We start from the raw sequence: 9,772 nt of genomic DNA, 5'->3' as shown, positions 1-9,772 counted from the left end.
AGGAAGAAATTACAGTATATGTATTTTAAATGTTTCATAATCCCCCTCTAGTGAGCCCTCCAACAACCTCTACCAGAAAATAAACAGCAGAGGCAAGTTTTTGCCCACAAATGCCGACCTCTGACCAGAAACATTTTGCAGGGGTACAAATAAAATTGTATTCGTCAATGCTCATTACCTTGAGCAGGATTGTGTGTGTGTGTGTGTGTGTGTGACAGATTTCTATTGATCCTTCTAGGCTATAAACAGTCAGAGAACCCATCTGTCAAGAGCTTTCTAAAAGCCTGCTCTATTTCATCTCACCTAGCTTCTCACCCTAGGAAATATAAACTTGACAGGAAGAAAACAAGCAGCCATTAGCAGCAGAGCCTGTCCTGTTAATGATGCTGGCTCTGTTGCATTCTGGAATGGTCAGAGCCACGCTGCAGTTTCAACTGACATTGTAGAATGTACTCTTGGTGAGTCAAGCAATGTCATCTCAGTGATAAGGTGGGGAGAAGGTGACCATCTAAGCAGAAGATGGGATCTGTGATGGGATGGATGTTTACTAAGCACAGTATTGTCCCTTTAGAATAGTCTAATTTACATATTTTTAAAAGATTTTATTTATTCATTTGAGACAGAGAGATACAGGGAATGAGAGAGAGACCATGAGGAGGGGGAGAGTAAGAGGCAGAAGCAGACTCCCCGCTGAACAGGGACCCCAACGTGGGGCTGGATCCCAGGACCTCTGCTGAAGCTGAAGGCAGATGCTTAACTATCTGAGCCACCCAGGTGCCCCTAGTCTAATTTATATTTTATAATCAGAAGAGCATGAAACTATTCATAATTAAGGAGGATAATCCAAATTCAGCCAAAAGCACAAAGAGGAAATTGTAAAACTGACGTGTTAACTGTCTATGATATTTTCCTCAGTAGGAGAACTGAGTTTTAGGATTCTTTTTTATATAGAAGCTCCACTAGTACACAGTTTCACTTAATAGCAACAACTGCAACAATAATAAATACAATTTTTAAAATTTATTAGTATTAGTTATAAATTATCCATTACAAACTTCACAATGTGTGGTTTTCCTTCATCCCATTTCATAGGATGAAAAGGGCACCAAAAAACTTGAATCATTTGCTCAGTGACTCAGAGCTAATTAGTGACAGACTGCTGGAATCCACCTCAGGTCAATCTGACTCCAAAGCCATGTTTTTCTATGATGCATTAACTTCCCAAATTTTCCACAACAAAGTATCTCAAATTGGGTGGCTTTAAATAACATGAATATATTCTCTCCCAATTAAAGAGGCTAAAAGTCAAGAAGTTGGCAAGGTCATGCTCACTCTGAAGACTGTAGGGGAGGATCATTTGCCTCTTTCTCACTTCTGGTAGTTGCCAGCAATCTTTATCATCCTTGTCTTATAGCCGCTTCACTCCAATTTCTTCCTCCATCTTCTCCTGGTTATTTCCCCTGTCTCTGTGTTTGTGTCTCTTCACATAGCTTTTTTGCAAGAACACCAACTCTTGGCTTTAGAATCTTCTCTAAGGCAGAATGTCTTCCTCGTATTCAACCAGTTATATTTGCAAAGGTCTAATTTGATCACATGATCACACTCGGAGGTGCTGCTGGACATGAATTTTGAAGAAGAATGTATTCGACCCAGTACACAGGGCAATTAGGCAAAATAAATAAAAGATTAATTAAAAGGTATCCACATTTAAAAGGAAAAAACTATATTTGCAAATCACATGATTACGTGTTTAGAAACTCCTAAGAAGCTCACAGACTCTTTGAAGTAATTTTTAAAAATTCAGAAACGCTGCAGGATACAAGTTCAATATACAAATATCAATTATCTGTCTTCACATAGAATAGAGAAAGCTTCCTTTTTAAAAGCATCCCCAAAATAGCATATTTAAGAATGTATTTAACAAAAGAAGTACAAAGTTGTATACTGAAACTTTGAAATATTATTGAAAGTAATTTAAAAAGATATATATATATAGGGACGCCTGGGTGGCTCAGTGGGTTAAAGCCTCTGCTTATGGCTCGGGTCATGATCTCGAGGTCCTGGGATCGAGCTCCACATCAAGCCCCACATCGGGCTCTGCTCAGCAGGGAGCCTGCTTCCCCCTCTCTCTCTCTGTCTGCTTCTCTGCCTACTTGTGATCTCTGTCTGTCAAACAAATAAACAAAATCGTTAAAAAAAAAAAAGATATATATAAATGAAAAACATGTATTTTGATTAGTTGGAGGACTTAATATTGTTAAAATGGCAATAATCCCCATATTTATCTAAAGATTTAAGAGAATCCCTATCAAAATCCCAGCTGGCTTTATTTATTTATTATTACTGTTTGCAAAAATTAGCAAGCTGAATCTTCTTCTTTTTTGTGGGCGGGGGGGGTCCCGCACCAACTGAACCAAAGTCAGAAGTGGGAACAGATGAACTTGGTGAACATGATCGCAGACACTTAAGGCTGAGTCAGCTGTATTCAGGCCAGAAGAGTCTCAAAAATAAGGCAATCGTGTCTTCTCAGTTTGAGACTGCTCCCAGAGAGGACTACAGAAGCAAGGAAAGAAGCTGGCCAATGTTAAATTACCAGACAGGACAATGGTCACTGTTAGATAGGGTGACTTGGGGTCACAGGAGGCAGGAAACCCTTGAGCCAGCACTCAAGGTGAATGTCTTTGCATGGCCTGTGCACCACTCCAAGCAGCAATCTCAGGGGTTCTGGAAGTGTGTTACCTTTGCAATATGTTTTCCTCAAGATAAGACACAAAGTTGAAGCCCCTGGAGAGATGAGATCACCAAGGTGGAACTCCCACCCGGGGCAGCATTGGATGAGAGCCAGAGAGCACTTTCTGCAGATGCTGCTCCTTCCAGGTCCAGCAGAGTCCTGCAAACACTTGTAGGTGCCTAGGAGAGTTTTGCAGTTGGGACAGCAGAGGCCCACGTACTGCGGGGTGTCTACACAGAAAGGGATGAAGCAGCCGCCCACTAATGTACCCCAGCAGACACAGGTTCCCACAGGACAACCAGCTGAGGGCGCTGGTATGACAGGAAAGCTGTGTCATAAGCGTCTTGTTGCAGTAAGGACAACACATCTGGACTGGGCGGTGGAGTTGAAGAAGGATACTGGTTGCTGCATGCAGATCATCTGCCCAGCAGTTGTACTGGCATTAGGGATGGGCACTGGCTGCATGTAGTACCAGGAGGATTTGGGCCCTTCCCACCTCTACCGGTCACCAGCCCCTGACTGGCCATGGTAGGAGTGCAGGAGGCACGGGGAAGGAACTGTTGAGCACCACCATCTCTTCATGGAATGGGGCATGGCTGGCACCAAGGAAGGCCTAGCAGCCTCCTGGTAAGATCTTGGAGCTGACATTCTACTGCCCTTGCCATCAATCAAGCCAATAAGCTGATTCTTAAATTTATATCAAAATGCAAGGGACTTGAGGGTATGATGCAAAGTGAAATATGTTACTGAGGTGTAGAAAGACAAATACCACATGAATTCACTCATAAGTGGAATCTAAAAACAATAATAACAACAACAGATGGATAAACAAACAAAAAGCAGAATCTGACCTATAAGTACAGAGAGCCAACTGCTGGTTGCCAGAGGGGTCAGGGTAGGGGGGTAGGGGGATCAGACAAAATGGGTGAAGAGAAGAGGGAGATACAGGTTTCCACTTACGGAATGAATGAGTCAGGGAATAAAGGACACAGCATAAGGAATACAGTCAATGATACTGTCATATACATTGTTACTACAATGTATATTATAATATGGACAGATGGTAGTTACACTTGTGTTTAACATAGAACAGTGTATAAACGTGTTAAATCACTATGTTGGATACCTGAAACTAATGTAACATTGCATGTCAACTATACCTAAATTAAAAAAAAAGAAATTCAAAGGACCCAGATAGTCAAAGAAATCTTGAAAAAAAAAAAAAAGGAAATTGGAGTTTTTAATTGCCTTATTTCCAAGCATGCTAACAATCTATAGCAACCAATTCAGTGTGGTACTAATATAAGGATAGACATAAGTGTCTTCTATCCCATTATTATCCATTATCCCTGTTACCACTGTTATCTCAGTGATATGTTCTATCTCACTGATATATCAAGATAGAAATATCAGTGGGATTACAAATGCAAGTCCAGAAATAACCCTTTACATTTATGGTCAATTGATTTTTGACAAAAGTACCAAGACAATTCAATGAGGAGAGAGTGGTCTTTTTAACAAATGGTCCTGGAACGATGGGATACCCATATGGAAAAAAATAATAATTGGACTCCCACCTACACCATAGACAAAATTTAACTTGAAATGGATCCAACATGACAAATATATGAGCTAAAATTATAAAATTCTCTGAAAATAATGTAGGTATAAATCTTTGTGATCTTGTGTTAGACAATGTTTTCTTACAGGTGATACCAAAAGGGCAAGTAATAAAAGAAAAAGGGGCCTCTGAGTGGCTCAGTCAGTTAAGGATCCGACTCTTGACTTTGGCTCAGGTCATGATCTCAGGGTGTGAGATCAAGTGCCATGTTGGGCTCCACACTCAGCATGGAGCCTGCTTGTCTCTCTCCTTCTGCTCCTCCCCCTACTCACACACTCTCTCTCAAATAAAAAATAAATAAAATCTATGAAGAAAAAATAAATTGGGCTACAAAATGTACAACTTTTGAGTTGAAACAATGTCTTCAAGAAAGTAAATATACAACCACAAAATAGGAGAAAATATTTTTAAATTGCGTATCTGATGAGGAATTTAGTAAAAAAAAATGTAGAGAACATTTACAACACAATAATATGCACACAAATTACCCTCTTTTAAAAATGAGCAAAGAGTATGAATACAAAGTTCACTAGACATATGTACAAACAGCAAACTCATGAAAACACCTCCAACATTATTAATCAGGAAAAGGTAAATCAAACACACAATGATATACTGCTTCATAACCACTAGGATGATTATAATAAAAAGAGACAACAGAAAGTATTGGTGAGGATGTGGAGACAATGGAACCCTCTCATACATTGGTGTTGGGAATATAATATTGTGCAACCACTTTGGAAACCAATTTGGCAGTTCTGCAAAATGTTGAACCAGCCATATGAACCAGCAAATCCAGTTCTAAGTATATACCCAAGAGAAGGCAAAGCATGTGTCCACATAAAAATGTGTACATGAATATTTATGGCAGTATGTTTAAAATAGCAAAAATCATGGAATCGGCCCAATTGTTCATCAGCTGATAAATGGATACAGAATATGTGGTATATCCACCCACACAAAGCCATACAATTCTGCAACAAACTGGAATGAAAGTACTGATAACATAACATGATGAGCCACGAAAACATTATGCTAAGTTAAAGAAACTAGCCAGAGAATGCCATTTATTATGTGATTTCATTTAAGTGTAATGTCCAGAATAAGCAAATTCATAGAAACAGAAAGCAGAGTAATGGTTTTCAGGGGATGGGTACAGAGTTTATTTTAGGTGTGATGAAAATTGGGCAAAACTACATTGTGGTAATGGTTCATTATTTTGTGAATGTTCTAAAAATCACTACGCACACTTTAAATGGGTGAATATTGTGGAATATGAATTATATCTCAATTAAGCTGGTTTTAAAAACAGAACAAGAAAGCTTTAATTAGACAGAATTTTGTAAAAAGTTCACAAATTAAAGGCCATGTTTGCCATCTAGAGAGATTCTGACAATTTTCCTTTATAGAGTCTCTCTCAATCTGTTAAAATAATTAGTCTTATACTCTGTGCAGTCTGATGAATATTTCCATTTAATTTCTTTGTTCTGAAGTCATTTTCCTACTTCTTCTTCTGATCAATTTATCTATTTTTCTTAGTATGTGCTGTATCTCTCAAATTGGCCTAATTTGCAAATTTCCCATACTATTTACACCATTCTGAGAGAGAGTCAAACTGCTAATTAAATTGGATCTAATACAAGTCTCATGACACCCACCCAGAGAGCCCAACAAGGTGCATTTATATTTATCAATTCTTTTTGTTGTTAGTCTTTGATCAATTTGCTCTCTGGCATCTCTCTATGAACATGACTTTATTTTTAGAGAATAGGAGGACATAAAATGTCTCTATTGATTAGTACATAAGAAGATAAATAGGCATCTTTTGAACATTTTAAAATTAATTCCTGCACTGTCTCTAGTCCATTTAAATTACATTAGGTTTATTGCACTTAGTGGATAACTTGTATTTTAATATCAATATTAGAACTATATGGTTAGATAAGGTACTTAAAGTTACATCTATAGGTGACATCCAGGCACCATAATTTCAAATTGGTTCTTGTTAAGGAATGATACTTATCCTAATTCTTCATTCCCATCCTCCGCTTTTTTTTTTTTTTTCCTTCTCAAAGGGAAATAACTTGTTCATGCCTAGAAGAGAAGAGCGTCAGGAAGAATTCCAGTCCCACTCTCCACCCCCATCTCTGACTCATCTCAAACGGATTAAATCAGTAGGTGGTGATAGTAGTGGAAGGGTTTGATTAATTAACACTCTACACCCCAACATATGGTGCCAAGAGATAGGAAATTTGGATAAAGAGAAACCAAAACTAAACAGGAGTTGCAATGAAATGTCAGTCTTATAACCTGAAGTACAGGTTTCCTAATAAAGCGCCGTTGGAGGACACTGTAATTCTTTCCTCACTGACTAAATCAAAGGAAATGCAACTGTGAAAGTGTGGCTTCCTCACTAATGTCTGTGTCTGGTGCAAGGTACATGGGGGCATGGATGGCCAACTATGATAAGCAGGAATAATGAGGATGAACTTAATCCACCTGAATGCAAATAGGTCCCAGACAGAAGGAGCAAGACCCAAAAGTTCAGGATATAGTTTACCTCTGCTCCAATTTCATCAATCAGAAATACCATTCCTCCTTGGTAGAAAGGTGGAAATCAACAAAGGGAGAGAGACCAGAAGTGTCTTCCAACACCATTTCCTTCTCAGGAGGGACAGGAGCTCCTTACCTCTATCTGATTCTTTGGAAAAAAGGGTTAATTCAAAAGCCCTTTTCCCTTCCCAGCAGCTGAACAGGCTATTGCACATGCACTGACCAACTATTTGGTCAATGGCACTCCTTCATGTGAGTGTCTTAAAAGTCTAAGCAGTTATAAGCCAGTAAACTAAAGAATTTCTCTTTTTTCTCTCTGTCTCTCTCTTCATCTCTGTCTCAATCTCTCTTATCCTTCAAAACCTTTTTGTGGTCCAGTAATTTTGAAGCCTACACCTTTCTCTGAAATCAAGATCCTATCTCTCTGGTCATCCTGTACTATTTGCCCCACTTTCTTTTTAGTTCCTCTCTTTGTTACTGTCTCAGCTTCACAACTTTTATCCAGACCATGCACCCAGTTGATTCTTACCCTGACCTCTGGGACCTCTTTAGACTAAATCTATGTCCTAAGTTCCTGCTTACCCAGGGAGAAAAATAAGAAAATGTGTTTCATCCAGATCAAATTCAAATTGATCTAATGTTTATTTGGCACCTACTGTATCATAGATACCACATTATGCTTATCCTACTCTGTTCAACAAGCCTGTGAAAGGAGAATTCCATCTCAACAGCACAGATTATAATAAGTGATGTTGATTGTTTCTCATGTATCAGTCATATTATAATTGTTTTACATGTTTGCATGTCTAATCTGTACAGTAAATCTATGAGGTATGTGCTATTTCAATGATTATTTTAGTGATGGAGAAACCGAGGCACCAAAAGAAGGGTTAAGAAATATTTCAGTATTATATCCAGTAAGTGACAGAACTGAGATTTTAATACAGGAAAGGTTATCCAGAGAAAAAATTATGGTAATAAAAATAGAACAACTTGGCCAACTTCATAGTTAACAAAAGCTGATGTGAGAATTCAAACCCAAGATTTTCACCATGATCTCTTTTTTATTATACTACATTTCTTAATTAAATTTTCTCAGTGTATTGATGCCAATGCCATGTAGGAAATATATAAAAGTCTTGCTGAGATCAAGATGTAAAGTAAAATCTCACCTATAGTCTCTGAGCTGTTTATCACTGAGTGTTTTCCTCAGTATTTCACTCACATAATCATACCTTTCATCTTAAAACTATTAGGTAATTATCAATTATTTTGAGCTCATCCTGTGTACCGTTCTGATCATAGTACCCCACTGTTCAAAATATACTTGTGGTTCCAAGTGTTTAGAGAAGAAAGTCCCAGATCTTTTACATTGCATTCAAGGACTTCAATAAATTAGTGCCTGGATATCTTTCTGATAAGAGCTTTGCTCAACCAACTTATCTCATTTTAAAACACTCCTCTTCCCTAATCAACACATTCAATGCCAGATTTAAGACTTTCCCTGTTCACCATGATTTCTAATAAGTAGGTTTTTTTTTCATCTTAAGTTACATGAAAACCTCTATTATATGAAAGGATTTGGAAGGTGATATATATATAGATATATCTATTCCACAATGGAATAGATGAAAATGAAGAAGATTTTATATATATATCTAGATATATATATGTATTTTATCTTCTTCATTTTCATCTATTCCATTGTGGTTATTGTAGTGTCTTGTATCTGTAGTTGTGTGTGTGTGTTTAAAGTAAATGGCTACTCATTGATTTAAACTGAATCTAAATGTAAAGCTGGATATGGCCATATAAAAGGTTCTTAATATATATTATTATTCATTGAATTGTAGAGGATGCAAAGAAAATAAATTTCCTTTTCTTAAGGAAACTACCATCTACTTAAAAATAAGAGCAATACAAGAGAAACAAGGAAGACTAAAGTACAAATTGCGCTTGATTAACATTTAAAGAGGTTGTATAGACATCATATATTACACAGGGCTCAGGAAATTATACAAATAGGAAGAGTCAGGGAAATGAAACTCACAAGTTTGGAACTTGAGGCAAGCCTTAAAAGGAAGATATGGATGAGTGAAGACTAAGACTAGTGCACCTTAGATGACTGAAAAATCCATAGGAAATGTCAACTCATTTTCAACCAAGGTATGGAAAAAGACCACTGTCTTGAAGACTCAACATAATAGTAAAACCATAGTAAAACCATAACTTCCTTCTTCTCAGTCACCCTAGTCTGAAACTAGTCCATGATGACCATTAACTTAATGTTCCATTGACTTTTATGAAATGTCAACAATTTCCTCTAATAATTATTTCTTCCTCACCTCTTTTATTAAAAAGCTTACTTGAGCTCCCTTATCAAAAGTCAGTCCTCATTACATCTGATGAACCATAGTGGGATGTATGATTCCACACCCCTGGTATCAAGCCAAGTCAGGCCAAATATATTCTCTCTCCCATGGACTCATTAGGACTTTTGATGGGGACTCCATGTAGTGCTGGGTTCAGTATAACAATAGGTGTGTCACAGAAGAGAAAGAAACACTGCAGAGACAAAGAAAAGAATGAAAGAGGCATGGGAAGAGAAACAGAAATGAGAAACCATGCAATCTCGAACACACAGAGAGGGTAAGTTTTCTCATATCTGACTCCCAATATATGGCAGGCCTTGAGTCTCTCGAAATCTGTGATACATATACATTTCTGTTCCTCTCTTCACTTTAGTAACCATTCCACCACACCAAAGTCTTAACCCACTCTTCTTACCATCTTTTTAAACTTCTCAACTTCCTCTCATTTCCCTTGGACCCTACTTAAATTCCAAGGTCAATCATTAAACAGTCTGT

The 9,772-nt window shown here is 37.7% G+C and overlaps 1 pseudogene; it reads right to left on the bottom strand.

Moving 5' to 3' along the window:
* Positions 1–2,614: 2,614 nt before the first annotated feature.
* On the bottom strand, positions 2,615–3,379 carry LOC116865252 (annotated as a pseudogene).
* Between the last annotated feature and the right edge of the window lie 6,393 nt (positions 3,380–9,772).

Source organism: Lontra canadensis, unplaced genomic scaffold (assembly GCF_010015895.1).
Source record: "Lontra canadensis isolate GAN:19392208 unplaced genomic scaffold, GSC_riverotter_1.0 scaffold7, whole genome shotgun sequence".
Classification (NCBI taxonomy): domain Eukaryota; kingdom Metazoa; phylum Chordata; class Mammalia; order Carnivora; family Mustelidae; genus Lontra; species Lontra canadensis.
The sequence above is the reverse complement of the archived record's forward strand: the minus strand, read 5'-3'. Positions and strand labels throughout refer to the sequence as shown.